Source organism: Falco punctatus (genome assembly GCF_963210335.1).
Source record: "Falco punctatus genome assembly, chromosome: Z".
Classification (NCBI taxonomy): Eukaryota; Metazoa; Chordata; class Aves; order Falconiformes; family Falconidae; genus Falco; species Falco punctatus.
In genome coordinates, this window is record NC_137586.1 from 27857738 (window position 1) to 27880608 (window position 22871).

Below are 22871 nucleotides of genomic sequence, written 5' to 3' on the forward strand. Positions count from 1 at the left end.
ATAGGAAACATTTTTTACAGGGTATATGAACAGTGTTTAAAAGCTGCAGAGCTAGACACTCCAGGGATCAGCTGTAAAAGAAAGTTAAGCCTTGTGAAGGCTTCTACCTTGGCTTTTTTATAGGGATTGCTATTGTGACTGAGTCCTTGATGTTTTATAACCCTGGCCATATGGTCATGTGGTTTTGGAGAACAGGGTTTGGCGAAGGGCAGGGGAAAGCAGGGAGGGAAGCTAGGTTGTTGTTACTGCTGCAGTGGAATTAGTACATTCAGCTTTCTCATTCTGGTGTGTCCTAACTTACAGCATATGGACACCAATTCCACAGTCTTTAGGGGGAAATCACATGGGCATTGTTAAATCATTTAATCTAAACTTTGAAAGAGAAAAATAATAAGGTGATTAAGGACAACCTGAAGCTACTTTATAATGTAATGCTGAGGGGATGCAATTGCCTTTCATTACCAAGCTAGGATGAACACTACCTTCTGAGTGCAGGGAAGAAGTAGGTGGTGGATTTTTCTGTTGTTTTTTTTCCAGTAGGGCAGCTGCTTATGTTCTTTCCATTATAAGAGAGACAGATGCACAGAGCAAGAGCTTCAATGCCTTCTGCAGAGAACTCTATTAGTTCTGAGCTGAAATTCAACCATGCTAATTTTAAAGCACTGCAATATAGGCATTTTATTTCCTCCACCTGTGGGTCTTGACTTTCAGCTAGAAAGAGGGGACAGAAAGACAGGGTGAAAGAAGGACTGGAAAACATAAAACCACAGGATACCTGTCAATGCCTACTCTTGAGTTAGGAGACTCTGAACAGGACTAGAATTGAAAGACATTATTGAAGTATTGTACTGCCTCCCCCTGGAAATGAGCACAATCCTTGTTCTTCCCTGAATATTTAGGATGCACAACTCAAGAATTCTATCTGAAATTCTTTTTAGGATGTTAAAAATATGGGGAGTGCCTGAAGTATCCTAACAGAGTACATGCAGTAAGGCCTGCTATTCCAATTCTTTTCATCAGAGGCATAAGTGGGAAAACTTTTCAAAGATACATAAGGGAATTGGGTACTTACTTCCTACCTAGTGCCTAAATCCCCTCTGTGCCACTGGAGACCTCTCCTTAGAGAAATAACAAATGAACTCTGAAGAACCCATTTCCAGATGTGAAGCTGGATTTATGATACTCAAAATTCTCAACAGCAGCAAAGTACTGAATTTATAGTTCATGTTTGGATTCTTTCAAAAAGGCTCACTTGCTAGAATTCTGTTGGAGGTTTCCCTATTAATCAATATAAAGTTAAGAAGAGAAGAAACATCAAGAGGTGATGCAGGTGCCCACAGGTTTGCAGGCATTTGCTTTGACAAATTGCTTTGTGAGCAGTAGTGCTCTGGCAAAGCCAGAGCAGATACCTTCCAGCTGAACACTGATCACAAAGTAACAAAAAATAATAAGCATTACTGGATGACAATAACTCCTGGAAGTGGCAGAAGGGTGGCCTCCCCAAAAGGAATGAGAAGGGCCAATCACCTCACTTTCTTGGGGCCTGAGCTACGGCATTTCTCTGAGACCTGCAAATTTCTTCCAGGCTGTCTATGATGCTGCAATGCCAAACCACTAGCAACTCATTACATTCCTACCAGCAAAGCCTGGCTCTGGCAACCCAGTGCTTTAGTAGGCAATATTAACTTACTAGCCTAAGTAAAATTATTTGTACCAGGTGTGTGCCAGACACATTTCCAATCTCATTAAGAAGTTAAAAAAAAACAAATAAGGCAAAAGGTGGATTTTGGCTGTCATCCAACAAAGCACATACACGTATATGTACTTTCAAATATGAGAAATCTCATTGCTTTCAAAGGATAAACATACATCCTTTGTATTCATATTTAGATTACCACTGGAATTACAGTTGTTTTTTACGTTGAGTGTTCTAAAAATGCTTGATCATCTGCCCTAAAATCTTCTGTCATGGAGAGATCATGAGTAAGCTCTGTAACTTTTGCCATGTGGAGGCTGACGGTATGCATGCCTGCATCCCCTCTCTCTGGAAGCAGGGCTGGAGAAGGTCAAAAGCAGAGGACAGCCTCAATGTGACATGGCCAGTATGAAGTCTACCTGCTCAGTGAAACCTACAGGCAGAGGAGGAGATGTAAACCTTGATCTGCGCTGATTATTCCTTGCTTTGCAGCTGCTTCATGGCTCGTACTGAGAAGGTGATTCTAGGCCAGGCTTACAAAACTAAATTCCCAAAGTTAAGCTCCATATGAGGGGGCACCAAAACAAGTACTCAAAGAACTGTGCAGACCGAGGTGTCACTGCTTCCAGTGGAGACTTACTGTGGACAAGTGTGCAGGCTTATGAAATGGAAGGTGACTATCACTCACCTCCAACATGCCCCTGGAGAGCTTCAGGATCCGGTGTTAGCAACTGGGTTACCCTTCAGAGTGGTACACTTCTAAGAAAAAAGGTAATATGTAGAGTTGGATTGCTTGTTCATTCCTTCCTCTGTGCCACTCTGTATTGAAAATTATTTTAGAATAAATTTTAGTTTGAATCTCCCAGGTCTTCTTAAAGAGTTTTAGTGATGTCCAGATCTCTATATTATAAAGTTCCTGGTGTAGGGATATATCCTCTACTTAGTAAACTTTACCTGTAGTGCAACACTGACGACTCCAGCAGCACTGCAGGCAACTAGGGCTAAAAAGTGCATGGGAAGTGATAAGACAGCTTGATCTGAATTCAGACAGGCAAAACCTCTTGGTTGCTAGTAAAGAAACACGGGGTCCCACAACTCGGTGTCCCATATCCTTTAGTTAACCAAACTCCAACTTGCTACCTTACCAAAAGCTTCTGATCATGCTGCCACCACGGGAGTGCGTGTAGCTGGCATAAATACTTTTCAAATAAAGTTTAGTTGTTTTGTGTTATGCCAAAACATGTGTCCTCTGAGGAAGGCCTCTGCAGTGCACCTGTGGAAACACAAGGAAAAACCTAAACCAAGATCTTCTAGACACATGGGGAAGGATCGGATTCACTCTTATGCCCCTATTTTTATCTCTTTCAGTACCTATATTACATAAACAATTTTCAAGCAGAAATGCCCCTTTACATTCATTAGTAGTTCCACTTCAAAATCAATGACATAATACATCCTTTGGGAAGGAAACCATTTCTGAGAATAAATGAAGTCCCCGCTTTCTGGATCCTGGAAATAGCACTAAGATCTGTTGAAATGCAAACCAGCTGTTTAAGAAGCTCCTCAGAGTTTTCTAAAAGACAGAAAATATTTGGCAATTGATCTTCAAGCAAAAGTGTTTAGGTTAAAAAAATAAGTAACATTAACAGGACTTTGATGTCTTATTATCTAAAATTAGGCATTTCTTAACTCACTAATTTCTTCTGGTTTTCATTTTGTGCAATTAATCTGCAGGAAACATACCCAGTGCATTAGCTAAACACCAACTGCATAACAAGGAATGGATTGATGTGACACTAATCACAAACAATACAATTTCTTAAGAGGCCTTATAAAGGGCAAGAAGAAGCTTTTGTTCTATTCATCTGAATAGATTTGTGTGAGAGCTTTCTGGGTTATGCTACCAATCCCTTCCAAATCAGGGAGCTTCTGGGTTTTAATCACTTAAAGTAAATGAGCTGTTCTAGTTACCAGCAAGGAAACAGTTGTCAATCATAGTAGAGAAGAAAGCAGACCCACTGCAGGGCATGAAATTAAATTTTCCAGGTAGTAGCCAGTAATTGATACCACAATGTGACCTTTGCCTGAAGCAGCCAATTTAGAGCCGTATGGAACCACAACTGGGGCAGGACAGAGTCTATAGCTACCAGCAGGCTTGCTCGGCAAAGAAATGGCTCTGACAGTACTTTCTGCCTCCACTGTCAGGTAGCTCTGTGGCTTTGTAAGCTGCATGAAGTGAGACTCTCACCTGATGCAGACAGCGGCCCAAAAAATATTTTTATACAGATCTATTTTTACTAACTGTTTTTGCAACATGGTAAAATAAGAGTACAGCAAGCATGAGGAACTGACAGTTCTCCTTGATGCTTGCATATTGTATGCGCCATTAGGCAATGGCAACCTTTTTCCCCAAGCTTATAGCTTAAAACTTAATGAAGAACCTGCCTGAGTAATCCTCATTGCACCCCCTTTAGAAATTAGGCATAGCTTCTTCCAGGAGGACTCTCTACATCCCTTTTAAATTGCCAAAGTCTCTGGGCTCCCACTGGCTCAATAGCAAGTGAAGTTAGTGATTCCCATGTGAGATCCACACACAGTCTTGAGCCATACACACAAATGAAGGCACTTGACTAGGGCCCACAGCTGGCCTGGCCATCCCAGGGAAAACAGGCATTGATGGAAGGGTATTTATCTCTGGTGCAGGCTCAGGCACACTCCAGAGGTGCTCGTCTCACATTTACCTCTGGTTAAAGAGAGAATCAAGTGTCACCAAATTCCCAAAACAGGCATCTCAGTTAAATGACCAAAGCAAAGGAAGGTCAGTCTTGGTCTACCTGCTGAAGCGAACAAAAGGTTTCTGCAAGAACTTCAAATGAGGACCTAAACTGTCACCTGCTACCAATGAAATCAAGAGTAGCTTTATCACCAACCCACACTGTCCAGATCAAGCCACAAAGCTGAAAGCATGCATAAGGGAGTCTTTGTAAACTGGCTGTCTTTCACACCTTACGAAATGCAGCAGCTGCTTAAAAATGAGTCCTCATGCCCACACTACTGAGGGTCTTCCTATGGATTTTCTCCAGCACATCTTTCTCCATAAAATTAATAGAACTACATGTGTGTTTAAAACCAGGCAGAATTCACCAAATTGATGCCTGGAACAAGCACAGTATCACTGGTGCTTCCTCATAAAGCACTGTTTATAGAACTGAATATCAAACCCACTGCTGACATTTTTACTGCTCTGCTGTAGGAATAGTAATGCACTCTCTCGGGCCACTGGAGTTTGAAGCTGTGCACTCGATACAAACCTAATACACCCAAGATATGCTGAAAACGTTATCAGCTGGGAGAAATTAGATACATATTACTTAGAAATGCTTATCCAACCCCAGTTATTTCCCAGATTATTTTTTCTTACAAATATGCATCCATAATCAGACATGAAACTCTAGCTATTTGATTACAAATGCCTCCTGAGTTGGGGTTTATTAGAACACAAACCAAGTGCAGAAGCAAGAAGAGATTTTAAAAATAAATCCACACACAGTTTGATTTAGCACTCTCAGTGATGTCATTTTATGACAGTGGAAAACTGGAAAGCCATGGTTCCCTATTCAATTTAGATTGCAATCACATTCTAATTCAAATTTCAATTAATATTCTAATTTTAGGGGGAGAAATGCCACAATATTAAGGAGGAAAATGATCTGCAGGGACTTCCCATACTGAATGAAATGAAGGTCAAAGTTCAGAAATGTAGGGATAAATAGAAACCCCATGCTGTTCATTATGACCTCTGTATACTAGGGAAGGGCAACCAAGAAGGAGACGTCCTTTTCCCTTTTGCTTGGATTGCTACAAAAATAACTTCCCAGCCCTCATCTTGTCTTCCCGCAAATGAGACCAGTAGCTGTCATAATCTTCTTCAACATGCCTGTAGCACTGACAAAAGAAAGATGACACTTGGCTGTCCTGCTGTCATAGCTAGACCTCACTCTCAGCATGCTGTCACTGAATTATATTACACTAGCAGGGAGGGCTCGAGTGTCTCTGAACCACAGAAAAAATAGAATTTTACTGCTCCAGGAAAAGGATGAAATGACTTCCTGGCACAGGATTTGTGTGACATGTTCCCTTCCACCCCTGCACCCACCCACATACACACACACAGCCCTTGTTTCCTTTCTGGCACTGAGCAAACCCTCTTCTGTCACATCTTCTGCCTGGACTGATGCACCTTCCCCTGCTGCAGCAGCCCTCAGTACCTCCCCTGCACCCCTTCTTCTTGCAGCCTCTCACTCAAGTGCCTTCTGCACCCAATCTTCTGGCCCAAACAACCCCAACAAGATATTGCAGCTAAATAGCTAAATCCATGGACAAATGGCTACCGACAGCTGTCAGAATGCATAATCAAGTAAGCATCTGCTTCTGTTTGGCTTTCAGGTTGGCTGTGGTCTTCTGCTCATTCAGGAGCTTCAAGCAGACTGTGAAAGCCAACCCACAGTGGTAATGGAAAATCAGAGCACTGAGTGACTATGTACAAAGAAATAAACATTTTCCCTGGTTTTAACCGTTGGAGGGTAGTAAGGAGTTTTTCCGTGAAGTCTGATGATAGGATATGCCATGGGAATGGGAATATTATGTGAAGAAGCTGCTTGAAATTAGAATGTGGAAAAAACTATAAAAAGCTGAGATATAAAGCATAGGATAACTTTTAACTGACAGCTTAATCTTGTTAATGTGTGGTCCTGAAGCCAAAAATAATTTGGACGTAAGGCTCTGCTATTTGCTGTTGAGTACCGGTGTTCAGTGTAGAGGTAATAGTACACCCATGCAGAGGTGATGCCACTGTGCTGCCCACTGAGGCAGCCAGTGCTTTCCAGCAGGGAGGCAGAGGCCAGCGCTGGGACACCGGGGCCAGACTGTGCCCAAGGCAGGGGCAGATGCCTGCATCAGTAGCAGAGATGACAGAGCTCTTGCTTCAACACCACCTCGGGTGAGGAAGCCAATAGCCAAATAATGGCCCAGGCTGATAAAGCCTTCCAAAAATTAAGGCTTACTATCTGAACTCCAGAATGACAGAGCTAGTGAGCACCAGCCCAGCACAGCCAAGCCTGCGTCGGGCCATGCTGCCCTGTGCTTCCTCAGCACTTTCCCTGCCCGCTCAGGCTTCCCCAGTGCTGGTCCTACCACCCTCCATTTCACAGTGTACTTGTACCCTGTGCCTGACATGCTGGAAACCACATTCATGTGCTTTCCTTTCCATTTCAGATCCACTTGCTATTGAAGAAAAAGGGATCTGCAAGAACTTTACTCTTTGGAGAAGTCTGGTTATGGGGCCCGGTGACGGGAAACATGCTTTCTGCCTTCACCTCCCCTTGCCAGCACTCCTCTCGTTCCCTTGCTTGCTGTCCTATTTGTCAAGCCATGAAATTTCAGTCTTAATCCCTACAAGGGGAACAGCCTGCCTCCTGAATTTACTCATCACCAGCTAGATAACCGCCTCATGAAAATAAATTCAGAAAAAGTATTATTTCTGTCCTAATGAAGTCTTCTTTTGGCTGAGTTAAAGGCATACATCCTCAGCCAGACTTTGGTAGCCCTGACCTTTCAAGGTGCCACGTAGTGGAGACTGGCAGCTAGCCCAAAGCAAAAGCACTCTGCATAGAGTGATGAGACCCTGGCAAACCAGCTCAATGAGGAGTTCAATAGCCAACCAATAAGACAGCCATCAAAATCAACATTAAGGGGATCTCATAAAGAATATAATTAGTTTTATGATAACATCTATGAACGAACAGTTGAGTGTCATTAAGAGATGACATTGCCCTCAGAACTTTGGTGAAAGCAATTATCTAGCTGTGTGGAAGTTACTGTTTTGCCTACATTAAAAGCTGAGGAAAACAAAGTGTAAAAACACCAGAGTTTATTTATAAGCAGCTATATAGCCTGTTTGTGTCACAGCTCCATGCTTATATTTGTGTAGCCACATGAAGCTTGGTGTTAATTTTTGGAGATCTTCATCCTTAACCGCTTCTCCACAGCACTCATTTGGTTCACTGTTACAAGCTCTATCCTGAGCTAGGAGTTGCACTTTTTTTAATTGCTGTATAAGGAAAGGTGATATTTTAAAAGTGTAAGAAATAGGCTTAATTTATCTAGCAATTATGGCTGAAATTAACATCCTCTATAAAATGCCGTTCCTGTCTGTAGGTATGTTACTATTATTTCTATACATGCATAAACTTACGCACTTCTGTATCCATACAGTGTGAAAAGAAACAACTCTTTTAACCTCAAATAGTGTTCTGATCCACACCAGCCAGAAAAAAAAGTTTAATTTGGACAAAATCCAGATGTGGTTCTGAACTTACAACTATCACCATTTTCTTCAGGAAGCAAATCCAAAATACAAGGTTTTAAATGCTCTTTCCATACAGTTTCCCCCCACAACAATATGATTGGATCGGGACAGAAATTCCTGAGTTTATGCCTTTAGTTTAATCTCTTTGTATGTCTCTCATTTAGAGTCAGACTAAAATGGAAGGAAGTATAAGAGGCTTCATGCTTCTTGAGATGGCAAAGATCCCACAAACTGAACAATTTCCCTGCCATTTCCATTTTGGGATAAAATCTGACAACTCAGATTTTGAAATTTTGATGGGATTGGGCCCTAGCCTCCGTTCAGATCTAAGCTCTAAGCTACACCAGCCTCACACAAAGTCTCATTCAAATATTTCCTATATCTGTATTTATTAGGATTGTAATTTTTTGGTTTTGTGTAACTTTTCATAAGGGCATCTGGAAATAAAAAGGCACCATATATAGACAGTGCAAGGTCTTGAATTCCTAGAATACTGCAAGAACTAAAATGTGCAGGGCACCATCTGTACCATTTCTATTGTTTGTCTGCTAAGAATGTTGAAAGCAGCCTTTTTACAAAGAACTGTTGTATCGTCTTAATTACAAGTTTAGAAAAATAGCCAAAGAAAATTTCTGGCAGCACCCATGCTGACAGGAAATTCAAAATTCTTCAAGCACATAAGCCAACAAAGCTACTGAAACTGTACTCATTCAGAGCAGGACTTTGTTTTGATGTGTGTGAGATGAGCCTGAGGCTGGAGGTGACTGTGTCAAACAGAAGGAGTGGGAGGAGGAGGCTGAGGATGAATAGAGCACAAAAACATGCTTTTTCTGTGAGTGTTTGGTGGGTATTTCCATGCCCAGCCTTCTGCCTCCCTGCTCCTCCTGCATCCCTGCAGAAGCCATTTGCCCTTGGGCATGATGCCAGCCCTAAGTAGAGTAACTGGGACTTCTCTGGCAGGAAATCAGCATCTCCTGATGCCCTTTGGGGCAGACAATGCCCACAGGGCTGGCATAAATTCTCCTTTCCAATATGGGCCAGCTACTTACAGAGACTGACACTGTCATTTCACTCCCTTTCCACATTTCCTCTACTTGACACATGGCACACCATCTCCTTAAAATGTTAATCACCAGTACAAATTCCCTCTGGTTTCCTCTGAGTTGCTTTCAAAAAGATCCTGCAATTTTTGATCTAGCTGTATATTTATTCTTCCTGATCTCATTTACATTCATGCATACACACACAAACACATCAATTTTAGAACCACTTTCAACATCCGCTTAAGGTGAACCCTGGCAGCCAGACAAAACACAGCCCATTTGATCTGCCAGGCAAAAGTAGAATCTATTGAACTGAAAGCAGTGACTACAAGATAACCAACAGATTGGTAATAAAACCTTTTATGTATTGAGTAAGCTAAGATTATTGGGGACCAACACACTAGGAAAAGCGTCCAGAAATATGATTTGCCTTCCTGAGTGGAAGGGGGATAAAAACTCACACAAAACAACCAACAACAAACCACAAAAACAGCTGACTTCCCCATCAGCAAGCTATTCAGTCCTTTACTCACATTCAGCAATTTGCCTCAGGTATACGTTTAATTTTCTGTAGCATTGTGTTCTTGATATTGCTTTTACATGCGCTGCTCACTGTTCTCTGTTTTGGGTGGCTTGTTCCTCACAGCTCAAATAGCTGTGAGTTTTCATTTCTAAAACAAGAAATCTTTTTCCACTGCAAAGAGATTTCTATCTTGGCTACCACCGAGCATTTTATTTCCTCACTAACAAAGAAACTACATAGTTCTTTTCTTCCTGCAACAGAATGACATCTGAAGGACTATTTGAACTGAATTATTAATCTTAGCTGTTGCTTCACTGCAAAGTGAGGAAGTCTTTGCACAGGCAGGCTTCCCCCCACACTGCTTCCTATGCAAGAACTGGCAACAGTGTCCTTGAGCTCCCATCAGGTGTCTGGAAGGGACACAACTGTGATCACCTACAGGCCATTCCTGCTGCCAAACAACCAGTAAAACTGGCAGGGGGCAAGGAGGACTGCACCCTGAGATGTAGCTCAGCTGGTACATGCTGCTCTTTTACGCATAAGAAATTTGGAGGAACATTCAGTGGCAGGGTGCTGGCTTTGGGTCTTGTAGCTGGAGGGGTTGAAAGTGCTGTTCCTTTTAGGAAACAGCTGAGCTTCTAGTAATGAATGAGGTCTGCTGAATTTAACGTTTTAAAATTATACCAGTAAAACTGCACAAAATGAGGTATTGATGCCTCTGCATATTCCATGTATGGATGTCGCTGAAATGCTGTCACAGCAGTCATAATATTAGTGTCCAGAAAATCACGATTAAAAATGACTGCACAACCAGATCCTAGCAGACTGGGAAAAATTAACTGCTAATTTCTCTATTCTCTGAATGCACAAAACAGTTCCTTGTATTGTAGGACACAGATACTGCTCTTGACTGGGCTGAAAACAATGCATTGCATTTCTGTAACTAAGAAATACAACCCTTGACCTTCCTCTCTTCTTGGAGCCAAACGCTATTTGGCTACCTTCTGCTGCTTGCCCCTGTGGGTTCTTTTCTTCAGCCCTGAGAGAGCTGGGTTGGCCCTATAGGAACAGTGATAAAATGCAAAATTCAGGTAAGAACAGGCTCCTTTACCTCAGTTCCCCTTTTCTGCTCTAAATTGCCTCCTCCACCCTGTCCCAGCCTTCCCTGGAGGAGCAATCATCTCTCAGCATTGCCACTGACTGGCAGTCATTGTTGTTCCCCAGCTCTCATGCCTTCTTTCCCACCTTCTGCTAAAGGCTGTCTTTCCCAAGCTCTTCAAAAGCAGAATAATACAGGCTTTGCAATTTGGTTTGTATATGTCTTTAACTAAACCTTCCTCTTCTGCTGAACTAATCTCACACTTTCTGCACCCTGCAAATTAGTTTACTGTTCATTTCCACAGCTCTCTGATGAGACAGACTCTTTTTCAGGTCTGTGATATTGCTTTCATGGCTAATTTACTTTTCTCTGCTAGAATGGGAATTTCATTAATCTACTTGCATTGCAAATCCTCTCCATCATATTCTTAAGGATTTCCGAACTTCCAAGAAATGAAACTGTTCCTGTTTCCCAGTATCAGAAATGTTACAATTTGCTACAGCATATTTTACTATGCACTTATACAGGAGTATCTGTGGTAATATGTATTTATAGGACACCCATAATTCTATAATGTTGCAGTATTAGCCAAAGAATGAGTCTGGGGAAAGTAAGGATGGGAGTTCATTTTCCTATTTCTTGAATTACTCCTTACAGTTTATAAAACACTTCGTGTCGAGACCATAGCTTCAATGGGAGCAGAGGGTCAGTGCTGCAGCCAATGAAAGCAGATAGAGCTCAAGCAATTCCAGTCTTTTTATCTGTATGCAGGAGCTGGGACTCACTCACAAGTCGGAAACATTTGGCTTCCTCAGAAAGAGAATAATCCTGCTCTCAGAGTGTTGCTCTGTGTTGTGTTTTCCAAAACAAACAAACAAAAAGTGGGTCACAAGGTTCACCCTGAATCCCTGACCTGGCATTGAGCATAGTCCCATGGTATCATTGGCCTGGCAGGGAGTGAGGCTAAGTGTTATTAGGGATCAGACTGAGCAGCCAGAGGCAGGAAAAGGTGGGGATTTCTTAAATCAGCTTTAATGTAATAAGGAGTTACACCCTCAGTCAGGCCAGGGGAAGCAGTTATACGGGGCAGTTTCTCTGCTATAGTAAGCACAGGTGATTTAGCTCAACTGTACCCAGGGTCCAGCAGTTGTGACTGCTCCACAGCACAAGGCAGAGATATAGCTCAGATGTTGCCATCTGTTCCAAAAATTGTGACAAAAGTCTTTTTTGCCTCACACTTTGCCCATGCATTTGGGAGTCAGTGGTGACCTCCCCTTGAAAGTTGAGGCCTTTGGGCAAATTGGTGTTTGGATACAGGACTGAGAAACTAACGACTCATTGGGATATGGAAATTCTTCTAGTATGTTTACTATCTGTTAAGAATACTTTTTTTTAACAAATGTGAAAGTTTGTTCAAAATAGTGTTGGGGGTGACTTTGGGCAGAATGGAAAGAAATTCACTGGCAGACCAGACACCCAGGAAGGACATAGCATGTCTATATGGGATACTCAACTATATGTGATATGAGCACAGATTTACAGGCCTCTAAACAACCTTCTCTTTAATGAGTTCCCCTGGAGCTCATAATCTCAATTTATGGGGGTAAGGATTTGGCACCAGTCCCTGAGCTATTTTCCTTTTGCTTTCTGACACCTGTCCCAGCTGGGCTTTCATGGAGAACTTGGATTTCCAGAGGCTCAACTGGTACAAACTGAAGAAGTAAACTGGCCCCTGATGGGAAGCTAAGGACAGAAGACCCTCCAAGCACTTGCGAGTGCAATGTTGTAGAAGAGTAGAACTGGCTTATTCAGTGCCCTAAGAGCTGCCTCAGATGTCAGCAATGCAGGTCAAGACCTGCAGTCAACAGCCATCTACCTGCTCTGCAGTAAGGTAAAGCAGCAGTTGTGAAGAACACCTGGGCAGCTGAAACCATCTGAGTGTCATGATTATACAGAAGCTATGCTTTCTGCTGGCACCTCCTCCCCTCCAACCAATTGTAGTAACACTCAGTGTAGGAACTGGCTTTATAGTGGAGAGACTGACACTGGTTTTGTAGGATTTCATGGTAGTTGTGTGTTATAAGCTAGTGCAAGTATCTTTTCCTTGAAACATCAAGCAGTGGGGGCAGAAGTCCTTGTTGTAGCAACATTTATGATAGAAAAGCTAGGAAAGGTGTCAGAGGGCAGAAGGGTCAGTATAAAACCCAGTGCTTTCAGCAGAAGAGGGAACTATAGTGCCCTAGACAGTGGCTCCAGGAGTCCCTCCTACCTACAGGGAGGCTGGCATCAGCCTGTCCTGGTGGGCACCCACTCAGAGTTCTGTGAGGTCTTATTGGTGAAGAAACAGCCTTTACAGAGCTACCTGCTTAATTTCTATTCCTAGCCACAGATGCTTGCCCTAGATGGTTCTTTTTTGTGGGTTGATGTGCTGCTGAAACAATAAACATTGAAGGGTACAGAGGCATTGTTTGCCTGGGGTGAGAAGGAGGTGGCAGCTTTTGCAGCCCCATTCTGGCCATTTTCTTCCTGTCAGAGTCTGAACACCAGCTGAGGTCTGGCACCTTGTTTTATTATGTGATGGCTGGATAGAGATTTCTCAATTAGCTTTAAATTAACTGCCTCTTGTCATTATGAGTTTCATGAAGATGGGTGTAAGGGTGCTCTCAAAAAGGTCGTTAGGCAGCCTGTCTGTGTGTCCACTATCTGGGCACCCACCAGATTGCACCTGCCGTTTCTCATCCCCAGGTTTAAAGCTTTAATTAGGAACCTCCTGCGTGTCTGGTCTTCACAAGCACCATCTGGCGCACTGCAGAGAATATACTGTGTTTTCATTACTGGAAAATCCTATGAAAGTCATTTGTGTACATTAGAGGCAGGGACTAGAGAGGCAGAGGATGGGGGTAAAACTTCCAGAGCATTTCAGAGTGGAAGGACTCTGAAGGGAAAACAAAACCTGCATCCAGGCTTGGGTTTGCACTTACAATATTTATGAATATGAAGGTTTATGCAAACTTTTTCATTGTCCGGACTTCTGCATACAGCCTGTGCTGCAGCATGCTGGAGCTTGACCATGTTTACCACTTCCCAAGCCAGAACTGGAAAATAGGAGTCTTATTATTTGTGGGTTTGATTTTCAGTGTGTATCTCCACCAAGAATCAACATTTTGTTTCTTCAAAACTCATAGCCACACAAAGGATTTTGTTACAAGCTAGAGTGCATCTGGTTAAATCCTTGAACTGACCACTGCAATTTTGTAATATCCTGCACTCAGAAATGTCTGTAACTTTTTCATATTAGTACACACATCTTCCCTATCACTTTTCTTAGTAGATTGTTAAGCTGTAGATTGTAATTCTAAATACTCAACTGCAGCTACTGAGACACAACTCTGATTAACAAATCTGTGAATGGAGAACAGGCATCGCACTGTCCAAAATCCTGAAAGCCTATTAGAAGGTGGTTGCCTGTGGTTGCCTACAATAACTGTCAGTCTGAGAACAACGACATTTTCCAAGGCATATCATGGAAACATTACAGATGGGGAATGCCTTAAACTATGATTTGTATTTGTAATGCCTTCTCCTCTAATACCCTGCTGTTGAGATGGACTGCAATTGCTCAAGCCTTGCATGTCACAAAAAAAAACACAGCAGTAGGACAAAAATTTATCTTAACCAGAGCTGGCTGCTGGGAGGCCAGTTTTATCCACAGCGAGCTCAGAGACAGCAAGCAGCGCAATGAAAGAAACTATCAAACAGATCTTTCTTCAGTGCTGCAAATTACACAAGTAGAAAATGTGGAGTTTTAACAACTCGCTTGTCCTTCAACAATGGAAGAGTGAATCCACCTAGCAAGGTAAAGAAAAAAAGCAAAGTTAAATGTGTCTGTACCAACTGTAATCTTAAGAGATCAATGAAGGGACAGAGTCCTAAAAAAATAAGTAGCACTTACAAGGAACAGTGGCAAAATGCAGATCTGGTTGGATTAGGTTTCTTACTGCAGGAAGTAGTTTAATAGGTGTCCCTTTTTGAGGTTTATATTGGACCATTATCTCTGCATGGGACTAGTGAAGACAGCTTTTGAAAGCATCAGCTTTCACAAAAAATAGCAAAAAAATTCTATTTACTTGTAGTAATTTTGCATGGTACCTGCAGTGCAAGCAGAAGTGTTCAGGCTAAACTATAGCTGAGCACCAGTTTCTCTCAGCCTTCCCTCTGCCCTTGCATTTAAGCCTGTTGTTTGCTAAAATCAGCTGTAATATTGCTGTAGTGCCATACTTTGTGCTGAAATGGGCTGCACTTGCATGATTAAATTCTTGTATATGGTAAAGGACTGCAGGATCATTAGCCTAACATATGCTGAAATATTACTAATGTAAATTTAGTTTGAATTTCAGATGCAAATTCCAATCAGCAGTTATTCCATGGGAACCAGTGGTCATAACCCTCAGGGTTTAAATCCCAGGTGATAAGAAATGCCATATAACCTTTAGCACTGAGAAACCAAAACACACTGTGCCATTATTCTTCACAATTGCACACAGAGAAGAAGGAGCTACTCTTTTCTCACCCTTAATTTGGTTTCCGGGTATCCCCTGTGGAGCTGTGGGGGGTTACCACAGGCACACATGAGAATGGCAGTCGATCCTTAGGTCTCCAAAATTCACCCTCAGTGCCTGCTCACCAAAGCATTTGGAGGCTTTTCAGAACCTCCCACTGAGAGCAATTGGGAGCTGGTGGGTGCCTGCTCACTCTATTGAAAACCCATCCCCAACTGGCAGCAATGAATGCTCTGGCAAATCTGCTCCCCTCTCCTCCCCTGGAAAGTCAGGCTTTTGAACTCTCTGGACACAATTACAGGTCGGTCTTTGTTACCAGTCCTGACATTATGGTTTCAGTAGCATTTTGCTGGGGGCATTAACATGTCCTTCTCTCAAGTCCAGCTGAGAAGTCCTTTATCAGCTTGTAACTGTTGTTTTGTTAATCTAGTGAATGGCTTTTTAGGAAACAACAGTGAAAATGGTTATTAATGGTGAAAGCTTCATCCATTATAAAACACCATGCTTCCAAATAGATCAGAAAATGGTGAAATGTAGAAGGAAATGTAACTTTGCCCATACCCACCAGCCTTAATTATTTACCATATTATGAGTTTTGTCTGACCCTTAGAGAAGGCAAAGGTCTGCATCTCACAGACCCATGGTTAAAAAGCAGGGACAGCAAAATGGTTATTGAAATGAGGATTTTTGTCACAAAATAACATTCACTGCTGTGTTCGGCTAAAATACTGCACTGCACAGGTAAATTACTCTGAGTGAAAAGTGGGCACAAAAGTGGATTTTAGGTCACAAATACTTCAAGGAGATGTCTTAATTACTTTTTAAAAGACCTAAAATGTACTAATGTCATCTGAAAAAAACTTTTTTCTTGGAATATGAGCCATTTTTGTAACTGAAACAGCACTTACAGTGTTACTAGATATTTTAATAGGAACAAATAAAAGTAAAATTGCTCCTTACATCCCACCCCAGTATATAATTTTGCAAAAGATTATCTGATTTATCACACCCTAGCATAATGACTCAGCTGCATTTCTCTCATACACCATTCTCTTCACACTGAAGAGAAAGAGGAAGCAACATACTTGCTGTGCAGAGACCTCTTTCAGTTACAGCCGCAGAACAATTAACATTACCTCATTAGCTTTTATGGTTCCTTGAAAGCAGAAAAATCTGGATTTTCCTCTTCTCCATCTGCCACTATTATTCAGCACAGACGGGTGAGAAGTAAGTTGCTTTAATTTGAACAAAATATCCAGGGCAGAAATCCATAACTGCTGAAATGAGTGTCCAGGCTATTCTGCTTCTCCCAAACTGGCTAATTTGGAAGCCAAAACTGATTTGTACACTGGTAATAAGACAGGGGACTATTTAGTTGTCTCTGTTTTTTTCTTTTTCTTCTTCTTTCTTTTTTCTTTTTTAACCGTGGCACAAGTGAAATGCTTGTGTAAAACCCTAGAAGACTCAAGGCACAGCTTGTACTACAGATGGCTGGCAGGATGCACTGCAGTCTTCTTACTCGTGAATCCTTAACTACAGACCTTTAGTACATGGAAACAGAGGCATGCAGAGTATACAACGGCCCCAGCTGAAAAGATGAGATTATGACCCTATCTATATTTAGGTCACATATTAGGGATCTTGGAGTTTTCTGAACACCACGGTCTGCCAGCACAAGGGCTGAAAAGGGGAGGTTTAGCATGTATATGTGTCAGTTGATGGAATGGCCAGGCATCAGCCATTGTCTACTGATCATTGCAGGAGATGTAGGGTGTGGATTCACTGCACTGGGAGGTGGGACTGTAGCACCTGGGGCTGTCCCTGATGTACCCTGACAGCAGAAATGACATTTAACAAACACCGACTCCGTCTTGGAAAGCCCTTCAAGATATGCTTCTGAATGGGACTTTTGATTTTATGGCCCTTCAGTCCATTAAACATCTATGAGGTCACTGTAAATGAAACAATGGAGCATTACAATATATCTTGCCCTCTGTCTCCACGTCTCTTGAATTACACTGAATTCACTCCAAGTAAGGTATAGCAGCACCATGAGTTAGGAAAACACTCAGCATATACATTCCTAGATAAATTTATTATCAACACTCTCAATGGTCTCAGTGTAAGTCTGTAAGTCATTGGCTAGACGTTTTCCCTGGAACAAGGAAAAAGTAATGCTGTTCCTCAAATGAGGCATTTCATTACCAGTAAAGATAGTGCCTGAAAGATCTTGGTATCCAACTGGGCACAGCTGTTTAAAGTAACCATTGAATGCTCTGGATCCTTCCGTGCAAACAGGTGAATACAGCAACCATCCCAAAAGTATAAGCGTTCCCAATACAGTGAGGACCAATACCTAACTCTTCAGGTGCTACTTTCTGATGAGGAGTGGTCTCTTTAGGATGCACAGCTGTCCTCCAGCTGTCTTCCAGCTTACTTACTCCTACAAAATCTACCCAAGGAGAATTTCACACCCACCCCTTTCCTTGGATAGGTCTTTAACCATGATGAATCTTATTTAGGACCTGGCTCAGTAAAGCATATAAGCAACTACTTAATTTAAAGCAGATGAGTATCACCATTTTTTAAAAAAAGATCTGGGGTAAAAGTCAGCCAAACAGCCTAGTGAAAATACTCCTTTGAAGAGGTAACAGAATAGATATTCCAGAAAAAATTTACACAAATTACAATAAAAAAGCAAAAAGAGAAAAGTATATCTATTTTTACCCTTTAAAAAGGAATTACATTGTCCTATTTCTGGAATTATAGTTAATTGGCAGAATTTTTGGGTAAAGAAAGGCAGCTATTCTTATTCTTTGCAGAAGATTAGACTCTCATTTAGCAGAATGTTACTATGGTGACAATTGCTGAAAGAAACATTTTATAGACAGCTAAATAGTTTTTTAAAAGTCAACAAAATTTATCTTGCTGGGAGCAGGCATAACCATAGTAATTCAAATAGATTGTTGTTGTTTTCAAGTCTGTAACGTTGACCTAGTGAGTGAAAACTGTCTGACTCAGAATGCCCTCTTGCTGCTCATCCTCCATTACTTGCTGTCTGACTGAAAGGGTAGGATAATGTGAAAAATAATCAAATTATAAATACTAAAAAAAAACAGGATGAAAAGCATTCTCACCCCTACAGTCTTATGCGAAGCTTTTAAGGACTGCAATAGCCATGCCGGGATCCTTCCATGAAATTGTTCTTCACACCATGCTTAGGGAAATTGCAGTCGAGATGACTCAAGAGTTCTTGCTGGATCTTTCCAAACTGCAGCTTTCTGGATATAGACAGCATCTTTTAATCACCTACCCTGTCACAAGCCTTAAAACTTTTAAGTGTACCAGGAGACTAGGTATCAGTTTGACCAAGGTAGCACAGTTCATAGTTATATTTATTTTGTTTACCCAATTAAAAGTTTGGGTGTGAGTGAAAAATCATTGCCAGCAGCAGCAGCATTGCACTGCATATAATAGAAGATATGCAATTACTATGTCTGTCTGGAAGTTAAGAGGATATCAGCAATTGCTATCAAAACCAGAATTCACATGGAGATCATTACAATTCAAACAGCTATTTGACCTGACTTTTCAAAAGACCAGAATAAAGTAGCCTGATTGGATTCCCCAGGGAATCTGGTGTTCAGCCGGGAGAGACTTTAGCTTTGTTAACTGTCTAAGCACTGGCAAGTGTTTAAACTGGAATAATAAGGTTTGAATTCCCAGGGTCAGCAGGCCAATGCAGAGAGTGTGCTTTTAAAAGGAAAACATGTTTTATTAAGCAATTAATAAAACTCAGACCCTAAGGTGGCATCTGTTCCATTTATTTAAAGAAAAGCATTGCAGAGTATCAGCAAATTGCCTTATTTCTTTGTTTGAGTTCTTTTGAAAATGTATCTAATTGTACAAGATTCTCCGCCATCAAGTACAGTAGTCATATGTGATTCTCCTGGGCTTGACTTTGTATAAGAAATTGTAAGATAGATTTTACTGAAACTGAAAGCCAAACCTGCTGTATGAGGGTGACGGTCACACATTCCCACTTTCGGGTAGGTTGGCATGACCAGACAAAGTGAGCTTTTGTGTAGTCCTAATTTATAAAAAGAACCACTAAGTCTTTTTCTGTTATTATTTTCCTTTTCTTTGCTTTTTAGTTATATTAATCCAGTAAATGAACAGAGAAGAAGTATTGCTGAAGATACTCTTCCAAGACATCTCAGTCTGGCAAGAACCATAATTACATGAATGTAAAATTTTCCAAATCGGCTGTGTCTTTTCCTCCTGTGTTTGAAACATTAATCTCTGGCTTGGGAGTTACACTGTAACTTTTTTACAACTACCTTTGGTCTAATCATACAGATCCACTGTAAGTCAAAGGCAGCTTTAGGTTACCACAGAGCAAACCTTGTCTTCTTACATGTGCTGTAAATGTCACATAGCTTATATAAATCAAATAAACTTCTGGACATCGCCAGGATTTAGGCTTGTGCTGCTGCTCTCACTCTTCCAGTCTTGCAAAGAATATTTCAATCTCAAGGACTCAGCAGTTAAAATAAACAACATTAACAAACCATTACAAACTTGCAATGGAAAGTACAAAGCAAAATAAATATACATTCTTCATTTTAGAAAACTTTTGCTTCAATTTCCCAACACAGTTTGATGCACTATGATCACTTCTATGACTAATTTCAGTCTCTGATGCAGATTTAGCTGCACTGTAAATTTGCAAGCAAATTAGCAACATGCAGTTATAACCTGACCTCTACACCAGAGCTTGTGGAAAGCGTTAACATGAGAATCCTGCATGTGGGATCTGAGGGTCTGCACAAGTGAAGATCAGGGAGCATTTTCAGTGTTCCAGATGCTGCCCGCAGGATCCTCTTTTAAAAAAGGCATGGGTACCCTTCTCCTGCTAAATTCCATGTAAAAATGTACCAGAATATCACCTCATGTTTACCTAGTTCCTATGGTGATATAATAAGATCTAAGTATAAGACAGTTAACTTGAACTTGTTATGTTAATGAAAGTGTTTACCCTGTTCTCATGACTGAGTCATATCCTTAAAGGAGAATGTGTGCAACCAAAAAGTGTTACCATGTCCAGCCAAAAATTTTGTATAATAATTGATGCTAATAACTCTGCAGCAAACGTGCATCATATGGAACAAACTATGCCTGAAAACACAAATATAAGACCTTCACTTTGAGCTATTCTGTAAAGTATAGCTAGAATTCAAAAAACAAAGGCTTGTTTTTCAAAGCAATTGAGCAGTAAAATCCTACTCCAGTGAAAGTGCTGCCAGTGTCTCAAGACTGTCTTTTTCCTTTTTCACCCTTTGAAGATAATTCTACTAATCTTTGAAACATGTCCACCTTAGAAATTATGATAGTTCAGATGTGTGAGAGCCTTCCTGGAAGCTTTAGGTTGTACCTGCTAGTCATAACAGTCTTGCAGGAAGCTGAACTCAAATACCCAAAGAGTAGGGAAAAATGTGATTGTATTTTTTAGAGGTGAGATAAATTAAATCCAAAGTAAATAAGGGGCATGGCCTTTCCATTGGTAACTCACTTTGTATCAATAGTTATTTCTCTTGTAATTGAGGGCTAATCCTGTCAGTGATGTTCATAACTCATTATCAATAGTTATTTCTTTGGAAAAATTGAATGTAGAGGGTCAGCTTTGTTCAGCTGTTTTCAAAATCTCTCCCTCTGGGTTTAGTTGATCAAAGTTGCCTCTCGTTTAAGCTCTGTGTTCATAAGAAAGTACAGAATAGCCTCCTGACACGAAACACAAAAGTACTCAGTGTTTCTTCTCCCTGGGGAAACAAACAGCTTACGCTTTTAGAGTGACCCAAAGGCCAAAGCAGGAGAGGTGAACTTGCCTCCACGTAGTTTCAATAATAACTGCATAGCACCCTCCTCACCCTCCAAAGGCAGGAGGACAGGATGCTCTCCAGATGTACCTGTCAGAGCAGAAGGCTCTTACCCTTTTGTCATCTCAACCAGTCATGAGGAGGTAAAGCAAAGGGCGTTGGCTTGACATTAAGAGCTGTGATTTTCAATCGTTATCTTCAAAGCAGGCAGGACCTCGTCACCTGCTGTCTGTTTTACCTGTTAATTAAGGTAAAAGAACTTCACTTTGATGTGTAACATTGGCCAGCAGCATAGCTTCTTCATGGCATTGCTCACAGTGTGAGGAAATGTTTAATTCAAAGCTATGCAGTGTTTATTAATAGAACAAAGGAAAACACACCCATGTTTCACTTCTCCATGTACCTAAAGCATTACCATGGCATTGCTGACCTGTAAATTGGCTTTTAAATAGTATCAGTCACCTGGCTTTGGGGATAGGGAAATGTCACTGCAACTTCAGATCCATTGCTTCTCATGACCCTAGATGGACCAGAAGGAAGATGACTTTCAGAACAAGTACCGATGCAAAATGGAAAAGCCACTAGTAGTTTATCCTTGTGTGTTTTCCAGATGGTACTGCAGCTTCAAGGTTGCAATTGATTTCACAGCACAGATCAGATCACATCCCATGTGATCTGCTGTTATCTCATGTGAGCTGCTGCTTGCTCAGCAGTTTCCCAGGCCGGTCACTTAGCCACCCAGATGAAAATATAGAATGGTAATTTAAAATGAAAATTTCTAGGCACATTAGTAATACTACTTAATGATTGGAACCTTATTTGTCCTGGCTTCAGCAGAATAACTGTATCCAAATATGGAAACCTTTGATGAAAAAATGGTGTTGTCCCTTAAAGGCATATCCCTACATAGATAGAGGAGCTTGCACAGAATCTGTAGCGCTCCCACAGGATTGAGCAATGACATTACTAATGCAGAATGAAATGAGCTTCTGAACTGTCTTTTTTATGCTGCCTTTTCCATTAACCACATCCTACAGCCAATGCAAAAAAATCCAGGGTTTGGCATGGATTTTTGTGTTTAGAGGATTCCAAGGGCCAGCAGTGTTCAGGCCTTGGGGATACCAAAGCTTCAGCTGTGGGCAAACCTACATACATAAGTGCAAGGACAAAATTCTTCCCAAGTCCACTTCCTCCTACACACATATGTGAAAGTTAACCAGTCCTGACTTCAGTTGGTTGTTGGAAAACACCAAGCACCCAGTCTCAGTCTCACTGTGATTACAACTTCTAGGAGAACAATTATCCATCCTTCCCTGTGTCCCATCTGGGAGAGAGAAATGCCATGTTACTTTCTGGAATGAAGCCTCCCCAACATGCTGTAACCTCTCTAGTAAAGTTCATGCTGGGGTATTTACAACCTTGGCATCACTGTGATAACATTTCCTTTGAAATCTTCAATTTAAAGGAAAGAAATTGAGACTTCATGCCCTTCAGCTCTAAACAGCAGATTTATAAAATGAGTTCCAGTAAAATAACCTGATAGAAAGATTTTTACAGGATTTGCTACTTCTGCCATATTCTATTACAATTATCATAATTTGATGTGTTAGACTTCCAGTGGTCCTTAAGGAGTCAAAACAAGGAAAAGGCACCTGCTGAGCTCCACAGCACTCTCCAGTACAGCACAAGGGTCTTTTCTGCTCCAAGT

At 41.3% G+C, this 22871-nt stretch overlaps 1 protein-coding gene across 7 annotated transcripts in view; it reads right to left on the reverse strand.

Annotated features, from left to right (window-relative positions):
• ARHGEF28 (Rho guanine nucleotide exchange factor 28) overlaps positions 1-22871 on the reverse strand; it is a 196749-nt gene continuing 173878 nt past the window's right edge. For all 7 annotated transcript variants that reach the window (XM_080372217.1, XM_080372219.1, XM_080372223.1 and 4 more), the window contains one exon: positions 1-22871. This exon is cut by the window's right edge and continues 48609 nt beyond it. The gene's annotated coding sequence lies outside the window, so the exon portion shown is untranslated.